Raw genomic sequence first — 13,024 nt, 5'->3', positions numbered from 1 at the left:
CTCTATTATCTATATGACCTTGAACAAATCATTTCCATTTCTCCTCTGTGGGCCTCTATTTCCTCATCTGCAAAATGAAGAGTTAAGACCAGATGATACCTAAGGTCTCTTCAGGTCTAAAAAGTGTAAATATAAACTTCATCAATGTCACAATTTTGCCAAAGGCAGGAATCATAACTCTTGAGGTTATTTTCTAAGGCAAACAAGGTTAAAGCAGAGAGACAAATAGAAAGTGTGTTTCTTCACTGGTGGTGGTGGTGGGGTTGGGGTTCAGAAAACTTGAGTTCAAATTCCAGCTCTGTTACTAAGTAGTGATGTGACTTCAAGCAAGTCACATCACTTTTCTCGACCTCATTTTTCAAGTATAAAATGAAGGCGCTGGTCTAGACCAGGGTTTCTTTGGCTTTTTATGTGTCGTGGCATTCTGGGGAAGACTATGGATGTCCATTATTTTATTTTATGCATTTAACATTTTAAAATACATACATTAAGATACATAGGATTACAAAGGAAGTCAATTATGCTGAAATACAGTTATTAAATTTTTTTTATTTTTAAAATATTTTATTAAAAAATTTAGTTCATAAACTCTAGGTTTAGAATCTCTTATCTAGATGATTCACTCTTAAGGTCTACTTCCACCGAAACATTACTTAAACATATTTTGAATTTAATTATATTTTATATGCTATTTGAGAGCAGGAAGTCTTTCATTTTTATCTTTGTAATAAATTTTTTTGTAATAAATGTTTATTCAATTGAGTTGAAAAGAATTTGACTTCTGAACTTTTATAATTCTCATAATAAATAGTGAAAAGACACCCATATAGAGAAGTCACACGAATGGGCAGACTATAAGTAAACATTTTTCCTCCTAATGAGGATGTAGACTACTTCACTTGGGTTTCCCTTAAAAAATGCTCCATCTATGGTTTAGAGGCTATATCCTTTATTACGCCTTGAAGCAAAGATAGCTTATGGCCTTGCTTCTCATCATAACCTTGAGCTAGCTTCCCCCCCAGGTGTGGTAAAAGACAGAACCTATAGAAAGTGGACCTGGGCAACCACTCTCATTTTGGTACTGTAGATTCCAAAATGCAGAATGGATTTCACCCATTTCTGAAGATGCAATTCCATTCTGAAGGTGTGATCATGAAGGGATAATAGGAATATGCTTGGAAGTAAATGTGTACATGCTTAATTGTGTGGCAGAAAAGTCATTTTTGTGCTATACTGTCTGCTACCTTGGAAATTGTTGTAATGAGGCTCCAGTTACCAGATTGCTTATAAAAATCTATATATTCAAATAGATAGAGTAATGAAAAGTACTGATGCTATATAAATCAGGCAAACAGCATCCAGGAAGGAGAATAAGAACCAGGCCAACAAAAAGGAAATCTATGATTAGTAGAGTGAGGACTTCAACCCACCCCAACCCCTTGCTTCAGAAAAGTGCAGGCTTCCCACCCAGCCCCTGAACTCAAGGAAAACAGCCATATCTCCCTACAATCTCTTCCACCCTCTTCTTTTTAGGGTTTCTACAAATGCCTTTTATTCTCTTGTAAGATCCCTAGGGGCAGCCTTCTACACCCAAAATGATGTCCAAAAACATGAACTCTTTCTGCTTCTGTAGTCTTGGGAGAGAAAAGAAAGAACACAAACTTACAAGTGTGAACGTTGCAGCTTAGAAGAATTGATGGGTCAAGAAAGAAAGTATGTAGCTGGGATGCTCCCACAAAACTCATTCCCATAAATTAAATTGCTAGAATTATGCAGCAGTTCTTTAAGTGTGGTCTGGAGACCCTATGTGCCACCAAGACCCTTTTGGGGGGTCTATAAGTTTAAAAAAGGTCATAATAATACTGAAATATTTTAATTTTAGAAATAATGTAGTAATATAATAATATATTATATTAATATATACTATATAATAACACTATATGTTAATGTATACTTTGTAATAATATATTATATTAATATATACTATATGATAATGCAGTATATTAATATATTCTATGTAATACTATATTACTTTCATGCTATAAAGTAATATATTAATGCATAGCATTTACTCTATTTTATACTATATAATAAATAATATATTAATGTATAATATTGAACATATTGTTGTATAATATGGGGTAGCTAGTTGGTAAAGTGGATAGGGCACTGGACCTGGAGTCAAGAAGATCTGAGTTCAAATCCAGTCTCAGACACTAACTAGCTGTGTGACTCTGGATAAGTCACTTAACCTCTCTTTGCCTCAGTTCCTCATCTGTAATGTGGGGACATACTGGAGAAGGAAATGGCAAACTACTCCAGCATACTTTGCCAAGAAAAAGTTCATGGGGTCATGTAGAGTCAGACACTACTGAACAACAACAATGTATAATATATAATGATATATAATAGAGTAATAGTAATGTGGTAAACATCAATGGATATAACTACATAAACAAAGTTCTTTGAGGGGGGAAGTCCTCAATAATTTTTAAGAAAGTAAAGGGATCTTGAGACCAACAAGTCTGAAAACTTCTAGAGTTCTTACTTGTAGCATTGTCCTGTGTTCCCCTGATAATAAATGGTCAGAGACATAATCATGGGTAGGAATTGAGTTTAAGCATTCATTTGTTTGATAAGCATTTGAGAAGCATCTACTTTACGTACTATAGGAGGAGCTTGGGATACAAAGACATAAATAGTTCCTGATCTCAAGGAGTTTGCATTCCATTAGGAAGAAATCACATTGAGATGATTAAATATAAAATGCTTATGAAGTAATATGTGAAGAAGTCAACTGGGGGGGTGGGGTGAGCCTCATATAGAAAGTACCACTTGATTTGGAACTGAAAGAATGGTAGAGACTGGTAGAGATGGTAGAGAAGGGAGGATGCAATGTATATCAGCCCTTTCAGTGGCATGGAGACTAGAGATGGAATTTCTTGTACGAGAAACAGCAAGTGGGGGAATTTGACTAAAACACAGAATGAATGCATGAGGGGGAGTAATGTGCAATAAGCCAGAAACAGTTAGTGAAGAAAACAATACAAGTATTAGACATATGAAAAGAGAAAGAAAATTCTAATTTCTCTTTGAAGATCCAGTCTTTTGAAAAGACTCAGTCTCTCCCTGCTTATTTGACCTCTGAGAATTAATGATTTTTTTGTTTTAGTATCATGGAAATATCAGATCCTATAATGACATTTTCTTGAAAGGATTAGTCCAATATTAAAAAAAACCTTTTAAATTTTTTCAATTAAAATTGCTTTAATTTTTTCTCTCTTCTACCTTTTCACTCCCACTTAAAAACAAAAGAGAAAAACATAATTCTTGTAGCTAATATGCATAGTTTAGAAAAAACAATTCCCCACATTGTCATGTCCAAAAACATATGTCATTCTGGATCCTGAGTCTATCATTTGTCTGTGAGGAGATAGACAGTTTGCTTCATAATGGGTCCCCTGGAATCATGGTTGGTTATTGAATTGATCATAGTTATTAAGTCATTCAAACTAACTTGTCTTCAGAATGTTGTTATTGAATAAATTCTTCTTCTGTTCACTTCACTCTTCATTAGTTCATACAAGTCTCAGCTTTCTCTGGAAATCAATGCTTTCATCATTTCTTTTAGTTCTTTTGTAGTTTTTCAGTCATGTCCTCACTCTTCTTTGGCCCCATTTGTTGTTGTTGCTTTTTTGTTTTTGTTATTGTTTTTGTTTTTTGTTTTTTTGTTTTTTTGGCAAGGATACTGGAGTGCTTTACCATTTCCTTCTCCAGCTCATTTTACAGATGAGGATACTGAAGGAAATAGGATTGACTTGCCCAGGGTCACATAGGTAGTGAACATCTGAGGTCAGATTTGAACTCATGAAGATGAGTCTTCCTGACTCCAGGCCTGGCACTCTATCCATTGTGTCACCTACCTGCCCCTATCATTTATTACAGAACAATGTTATATTACAGCTCATATAGCTATTCTCCAATGGATGGATAACCTCTTCATTTCTAGTTCTTTACCATTATAAAAAGAGCTGGTACAAATATTTTATACATATTTTTTCCCTTTTTCTTTGATTTTTATGGCAAGCTCCTTATTTTTACAGATCAAAAAACTAAGGACCAGCAAATCTAAGTGAGTGGCCCACTGTCACATAGCCAAGTTAGTAGCAGAGCAGGGACAAGAACCCCCTCATGCTAGGACTCTTTCCTCTAGTCTAAAGGAAGGCAAGGACACTTGCAGAATACACAAAACTGCTTCATTGATCCAATCTTAAATGGATCATAATGAAGATTTTACTAAATCCAGATAAGGACAGAGAAGGGGCCCATTGGAAGTAAGGTAGGATTTTCCATATGAGAAGTGAATAGGTAACTCATTCATTCAGAGAAGCATTTCACTTAGTAACAATGGAAGGAAGATAACCCAAGTTAATAATTATTTGCTATTTTTATTTTGTTTGTTTGGACCAGACCTATGATTTCATTGGTACATCGCTGATGAGAAAACCTCCCTGTACTTCTAACACTTGTTTTGAAACTTATGGTCTTATGGAGTTTCTTGAGGCATTGAGAGTCTAAGTCACTTAAGTACAGTCATATAGGCAGTATGTGTCAAAAGCAGGACTTGAATCTATGTCTTCTTCACTCCAAAGCTGGCTCACTATTCACGCAAAGGTGTTAATCTCATGGCTTGGCCTGCAAAACTCCTGAGCCAGATTAGTCCAGGATAGCATGTAACCAGACTAAAATGGAATTGGGAAATATTTAACAAAATTTTAAAAAGTACAATACAGCACAGATAATATTAATTTGCAGGTTTTTTTAAGACAACATATGGCCTGCAGGGATTTATCTCTAATTGAGTTTGAAACTACTGCACTATAACATGCTTCTTCTCAACTAAATATTAATAAAAACTAATTCAATTCTATTCTTAGGATCATAAATTTAGAGCTGGATACATCCACATCCAGTTCTATTTTCAATCTCCATGTTTCTGCACAAGCCGTCTCATATGCCTGGAATGCATTCTTTCATTCTTTCATTGCATGAGACATCTCCTGACTTCACTCCACCTCTCACCTGCTGGTGCCTCCCTTCCAAAATTACCTTTTATTTTGTGAGGCAAGACCTGTAAGACATACTAGATATTTTACCTTAGGCAAATCAATTAACTTCTCAGTGGTCTATGAAACTCATCTTCCTGAGTCCAAATTTGGCCTCAGACACTTACTAGTTGTGTGACCCTGAGGAAGTCACTTAACCCTGCTTTCCTCAGTTTCTTCATCTGTAAAATGAATTGGAGAAGGATATGGCAAACCACTTCAGTATCTTTGCCAAGAAAATTCCAAATGGGGTCACGAAGAGTCAGACATGACAACAAAAGGTCTAAGCAACTCTCTGAGACTATAATTTGCAAAGAAGATGCCTACTTCCATTAATAGAGAGTTTCTACAATACTCATGAAATCACAGGACTATTCCCTATTGCCTATGCTATTTATTTTATATATTCTTACATAGGGGCAGGTAGGTGATGCATTAGATAGAGTGCTGGGCTTGGAATCAGGAAGATCCATCTTTCTGAGTTCAAATCTGGCCTCAGACACTTCCTAATTGTTCAATCCTGAACAAGTCACTTTACCCTGTTTGCCTCAGTTTCCTCAACTGCAAAATGAGCTGGAGAAGGAAAGGGCAAACCATTCCAGTATCTCTACCAAGTAAACTCCAAATGGCATCAGGAAGAGTCAGACACCACTGAACAAAAAAAAATATTTTTACATAAGAATATATATGTGTTGTTTTCCCCAACAAAATGTAAATTTCTTGAAGACAGGGACTGTTTCATATCTGTCTTTGTATCTCCAATACCTAGATAAGTGTCTGACACATAGTAAGTACCTAATTAATGCTTGGATTTTTTTCATTGATTGATTGATAATGATTTTAAATTAGATTCTACCTGATCACTTTAGTGATGCTCATCCTGTCAGACAATCAGCAATTGAACAGCAGCTAGATGGTGCAGTGGATAGAACACTAGGTCTGGAGTCAAGAAGCCCTGAGTTCAAAGCTGGCCTCAGACAATTACTAGCTGTGTGACCCTGGGCAAGTCACTTGACCTCTGATTGCTTCAGTTTCCCCACTTGTAAAATGGAGATAATAATAGCACCTACCTCCAAAGTTTGTTGTGATAGTAATTATAAAATACTTAACACTATGTCTGGCATATATAAATGTTAGTTATCCTTATTAAAGAAGTGTTCAGTGTGGCAGGTAGATGGCACAGTGAATAGAACACTGGACCTGGAGTCAAAAGACCTGAATTCAAATCTGGCCTCAGATCCTTCCTAGCTGTGTGACCCTGAACAAGTCATGTGACCTTTCTCAACAGCTTCAGCTTCCTCGTTTGTAAAAGGGGATAATAATAGCACCTACCTCCCAATCTTGCCATGAAAATCAAATAAGATAATATTTAATGTGATTTGCAAACCTCAAAGCACTATATGAATGTCAGCTATTATTATTATTAGCCAATGACTTCTCCATTACATAATCATGGAATCTCAGTGTTAGGAAGAGAACCTCAGAAGTCATTTGGTTCAATCTGTGCCTGATCAAAAATACCCTTGACAACATCTCCCACAAACTTTTGCTTGAAAACCCCCATGAAGCATCCACTCCTTCTCAAGGCTTTGGATGGCTCTAAGGATTAGAAAGTTTTTCCTTATCTCAACCCTTGCTTCACATTGAAGCCATTGCATTTATCTGTAGTGAAAAGAGCATTAGGCTGAAAGTCTGGGCTCTAGCCCCAACTCTGTCCCTGACTAATGACATGACCATGGTAAGGTCACTTTACCTCCTTAAGAACCTCCACCATTTGTCAAACCACAGATGGAATGGGAATTTGGAAAAATAAAGCTCTTCAAAGGTTTTCATTTTTCTTAACAAAAGACATCTGAAAAGAGAGTAATAAAGGAAAGAGATCCAGGAGGAAGCACTCCAAGACCAAGGAGCTGAGAAATGGAAACTTTGTGAAAATATTTGTGATAATAGCTAGTATAAGAGCATCTGTGAGAATCAATGCCAAGGGATATGATTATCCTGTGTTTGGCTTTTCCTGGAAAGTCACTGAGGTGAATCAATGACCAACAAAAGCAAAAACAATAACAACAAAACATGCTTGGGAGGTTTCAAGTAGAAACAGTACCTTTCAGCTACTCACATAAGAGGGAAAATTGTATATGTATATGTGTAAAAGAGAGACAGAGACAGAGAAAGAGAGAGACAGAGAGAGAGAGAAGGGGAAAGGAGAAAGAGAGGAAGAAGAAAAATACACAAAGAAGAGGAAGGAAGGGTGAAGGAAAAAGAGAAGGAAGACAGAGAGAAGGAAAAGGAGGAGAGGAAAGAGAGTAGAAATGATCATCAACAAGCATTTATTAAACAATTTGTCCCAGGAACTAGGGAAACAAAGACAAAAATAAAAATAAAACAATCTCTGTTCTCAAAAAGTTTACATTCTACCAGAGGGGAAGAGAAAAATAACCTATGCAAATATAGATATACACACATATATAAATATATACATACATTATATATATATACCTACATATTGTATGTATGTATATATGTAGGTATATGTGTGTGTGTGTGTGTATGTATGTATGTATGTATGTATGTATGTATGTATCTTTAAATGCCAAATAGAAGCATTTATATTTGATCCTGGGAGTAATAGGTAGCCGCTGGGGAGCATGGTGTATAATTCCAAATACAGTACTCTTTTAATTATAAAATGGATTGTCTCCACAAGTTTAAGTATATACAGCCATGAATATATTATATACAAGATTAGTTCATCAAATTAACTTGCTGCCACCTTGCCAAGAACATTCCCTGAAGTACTGGGACAAAGGATAGGTAAGTTTAGACAGGAGAAGAAGCAAGAGGGAAAGGGTCTATAGCACAGTCTACCAAATACTACTTTGCTCAATTCTTCAGGGTGTCTTGTGACTTGTACCACCTCGTCACACTGCTCTTTTCCCTGCATTGTCTGCAGTATGACTGTCATCAGCTTTGCCGGGATCTACCTGTCCCTCTTTTGACACTACTAAGCCATGACCCAGAGCTAAGACAAGTTCCTCCCCCCTACTCTTGGATCCAAAATATTTGACCTTAAAGGAAAGGTTTTTCTTTTTCTTTTTTTTTTGCCCTGATTTTTTTTCTTTTTCTGACAAGAGAACTTTTATCCTCATTAGTTTCTCCTCTTTCTGACCTGTGACATCCTCATGTCCAGCTTATTCCTCTCAAACACCTCAGGACTTACCTTCCCATAATTACAGGCAGTTAGGAAAGGGCTCCCTGGAGGCTGTAAGTAGGAGTAGTAACAAAGAGATTATCCTAGATGTCCAAAAGGCAAATGAAAAAATGACTAATCACCTCCAGGAGATTAATGGTTCCCTTTCCTTTGCTGAAATCCAAAATCTCTATAAAGACAGAGGGATGAAAGATAGTGACGCTGGCTGGTTTAGCAAGAGGACAGCAGCATTATTTAAAGGTAAAACACAACATTTAGAGCTGTCTGATTGTTGGGAAATGTGCTCCTCTCCCTTGGGAAATTACCTTTCAAAAACTGTCCTTGGGAGAAATGAGTAGATTCACATGAAAGCCTTATATGACATTAGAGATCATGTACCCAATCTTTTTATTTGGCACATGAAGAAATTAAAGCTCAGAGAGGGTAGGAGGCCTTCCCAGGTATATGCCAGAGGTAGCTCAAACTAAGAGAGTTGATTGTTAAATTTTCAAGCGAGTGTTTACACCATAGAAATTGGTGCTACAAACCAGCACTTGACTTCTTGTTCTGATTGTATAAATTTAATATAATAATAGATAAAATGCTAATAAGGCAAATTTAATTTAAAAGGGTGTCCTACTTACATATGTTACTCCTGTACCAAAGCCCTTTGATATAGGATTCTTTCCTTATTGATGGAGATGAATGTCCTTGCATGAGAGGCAAATAAGGAGCTCCAGCCTTTGCCAGTCCCCTTTGGACTCTTCAAGTGCCAGTTCCTTCTGGGTTGATGATGGAGGGCTGATGGAGGCAGAGTCACTTTTCAGTCACTGAAGAGTCCTAAAAATCAAGCAGAAGCATTAGTGCAAATGGTGTGATTCCCAAGGGTGGTAGCACCTTTGTAGGGCAGAAGGAACTGACACAGAATCCCAAATGGGACTGGCAGAAAGCTCTAGTTCTCTGACCTTTCACACAGAGCAGGGTCTTCATTTCCACCAATAAGGAGAGAGTGCCAGATCAATAGGCTTTGGGATAGGGGTTACACATAATGTTTTCCAGAGAGACAGTTGTTAAACATTTATCAGCACACTCCTGGGCTCACCCAGGGTCACACAGTCAGTGTGGGAGATATATCCAGACTCCTGGTCTTTCCCAAGTGGACAGATAGACTCATTGGGCTCTAGGTTTTATTTGTTCTCATCCTTGCTATGGTTGAAGTATTTACTTAGAAGCCCTTTGGAGAAGGCAAGAATTCTCTCACTCTGATATAGGACAGGGTTATTCATTTCACATAGGTAAGTGTAGGTTGGCAGCTGGGTGGTACAGAGAATAGAGCCCCAGGACTGAAGTCAGGAAGACTTGCATTCAAATCTAGCCTCAGACACTTAATAGCTGTGTGACTCTGGGAAACTCATGAAACTTTTGTCTGTCTCAGTTTGCTTAACTGTAAAATAGGGCTATTGTAAGGATCAAATGAAGTAATATTTTTGAAGTGTTTAGCATAGGGCCTGGCATATAGTAGGTGCTTAATAAAAGTTTATTCTTTCCCCTTCTTCTAGAATTGGCTCCCACCTACATTAGTAGAGGGAATTTCCTTACCAGGTCTTCTTTGAACATGGGGATGTGCTGGAGCCAGCATGATCTTCAGAGCAGTTTGTTAAATTTTTACTGTTAGCATTTATACTTTGATAATTTTTGTTTTGTTAATTGTCTGTACTTAAGAAAATTATAATAATTCAGATCAAATATAAAAGCGTGCTATGTATACATTCTGCTCCCCCCTCCTCCAAAAGCTGGTTGTTAGACATTCAGCAGCACACTTCTGCTTGTGCTGATGAAATCAGTCCAACCTCTATCCCTATCCAACACACTACTACATAGCTTCCTGTTCATCTAAGTACAAAAAGCTACAAGGTGCTCCAGCTGTCCCCTGATGCTTGACCTGTGGACCACCACAGGAAATATAGAGGCAAAGAAAATGCTTGGCTAGATAAATTCAATGTCCTTTCTCAGCTATAAGTAAGCAAATATCTTTGTTGCTAACTCAGATCTTTTGTTAGTATTTAATTTTGTTCCAATACCAAGTCTGAACTCTTAAGCACAGTATAGTGTCCTTAATAACTGCTTATTGATTTAATAGATAATTTAATAATATAAATTTAATAAGTAAATTAATAAATTAAAAGCTTAATAAATGTTTATTGACTGACCTGAAATCAAGGTTGGCCTGTGATGCCTACAGACTCTTCAGAGATTATAGGACAACAGCAAGAAACTCCATAGTGATTCAAAGAGAAACAAACCTTTCAAAAGAAGAAAATAAGAATTAATTTAGATAAGAAATCAGTTGTCTTTTTTTTAAAGAACAACAAAGTAGTAAAAGTTGAACATACAATGGGAAAATTCAACACAAGACTTCCTAAAGTAGACAGAAGAGTAACAAAAGACCAAAATACTAAAAGGAAACATCAATTCTATAAAAGCCAAAGTAACTGACCAAAGAAACTCTTTGTAATATAAAAAGAAATCACAGTAATAACACTTTTTTTAAAAAAGTAACTGATTGTGAAGAGAGGATGAACAGAGATAATTTCAAGATCATAGGTCTATCAGAAATAAATGACAAATCAAAAACTTGAATATAATAAGAGAAAACTAAGCAGAACTTTTTTTTAATAGACACCAAAAAGTACTGCTCAATTGCCACAACAAAAGGTAAAAAACAAAACAAAACAAAAAACTAATGCTTCCAACTTCAAATCACACAAGGGAAAGGAACAAGCATTTATTAACTACCTACTATGTGCTAAGCGTAGGCAGCTAGGTGGCTCAGTGGATAGAGTGCCAGGCCTAGAGTGAGAAAGACTCCTCTTCCTAAGTTCAAATCCAGCCTCAAACACTAGTGCTGTGACTCTAGGCAAGTCACTCAACCTAAAGAGTTGGAGATGGAAATGGCAAACCATTCCAGTATCTTTGCCAAAAAAAATCTAAATGCAGTCATGAAGAGTAGGACACAACTGAAAAACAACTGAATGACAACAAAAATGTGCTAGACGTTGTACTAAGCACTTTACAAATATTATCTCATTTGATTAACATAGTGGTTAAATGTCACAATTTCAATAATAAACCACACATTTGGTAAGCATCCATGAGAAAGAAACTCAAGTGTGAAGGGAATGCAATTTCAATAATAATTCAGGATTATTTGTTAGTTACAAGAAATTGGAGAAGAAAAAGGTATATTCTAAAAAATCAAACAACCTGAATAACAATGGAAACATAAAAAGTAATTAAATCAATTATTTTATATAAACTGTTGTTTGTTTTTAAAAGGGAAAAATTGATCTTTTGGGATGAAAAGATGGAACAAAGAAAGATTATCAAAGGATAACAAAGACCTAAGGGGCTAAAATTTTGAAAAATTAGAGATTCAGAAGAGAAGGAGGAAGATTTCATGAACTAAATCCCTCTGGCCCCTTATGACCGAATCAGTATTTTTTGTGGAAAGGAATAATTGAGTGAGAAGTTGTGCAACTAGGATGAGGGGAAGTAAAGGACAAAAGAAAGCAGGTAATGTGTGTGTGTGTGTGTGTGTGTGTGTGTATTATGTTGTGGGGTGTGTGTGTACATATAAATAAATAGTGGGGGCCTGGGAGAATAGGATAAAAACAGTGGAAAAGGGGGCAGTTAGGTGGTACAGTAGATAGAGCACCTGCCTTGGCGTCAGGAGGACCTGAGTTCAAATTTGGCCTCAGACACTTACTAGCTGTGTGATCCTGGGCAAGTCACTTAACTCCAATTGCCTAAAAAAGAAAAAATGTTGTTTGGGGCAGCTAGGTGGTGCAGTGGTTAGAGTACTGGCCCTGGAGTCAGGGGGACCTGAGTTCAAATCTGGTCTCAGACCAGACACTTGACATTTACTAGCTATGTGACCCTGGGCAAATCACTTAACCCCAATTGCCACACACACACACACACACACACAAAGACAATGGAAAGGAAGGACTAGGATATGAGAATTTGAATTGAGAGCAGATTCTATGTCCAGAAGAAGAAAGGAATGGCTGGCACTAAGGAAGGTGGCCATGGGAGAAGAGGCGTACATCTGCAGTAAGAAACAGGAGTATTAAATAGGAGTCCATACAGAAGGGAGGAAATTTCCAAATTAGCAGAAAACTGCTCTGAGAAATGATTGTACTCTTTGAATAGTATCTCATCTCAAGAGAGGGTCCCAAAGATACAAAGTAGTAGAAGGATTACAGAACCAACAATGGAATTGCATGGCCCTAGGGATGGAGAATGATAATGGCAAGTACAAGAGGAAGAGCTGGGTCCCATGACTTTAAACACAGAGTGACCCACACAGTATGTTTGTACCCAACATTGCATCTTCCTTCTTGAACTAATATTTCTAAGAGTGAGGCACAGAAGAAAATTGGAAGAATCAGGTAATTTACAAAGTAGAAAAAGGAATCTGGTTCTTCAGAAATTTTGCAGAGCAAGAAAGGGCATAACAGCTATCAAAAAAATAAAATTCAGATCAAATTGGAAAGGAAGAGAAATAATGAGGGAAAAGCAAAGAAAAATTGCTTAGAAAAGACAGAGCAAAAATGTTACTTAAATTAAGTGGTTGAAGAGGAAAGAGGTAGGGAAGGGGAGAGAGAGAAAGACAGAGAGAGAGAAGAAGAAGAAGAAGAAGAAGAAGAAGAAGAAGAAGAAGAAGAAG

The sequence above is a fragment of the Vombatus ursinus genome, unplaced genomic scaffold, assembly GCF_900497805.2.
Source record: "Vombatus ursinus unplaced genomic scaffold, bare-nosed wombat genome assembly UNPS02014832.1, whole genome shotgun sequence".
NCBI lineage: Eukaryota > Metazoa > Chordata > Mammalia > Diprotodontia > Vombatidae > Vombatus > Vombatus ursinus.
This window is presented reverse-complemented; position numbering follows the sequence as displayed.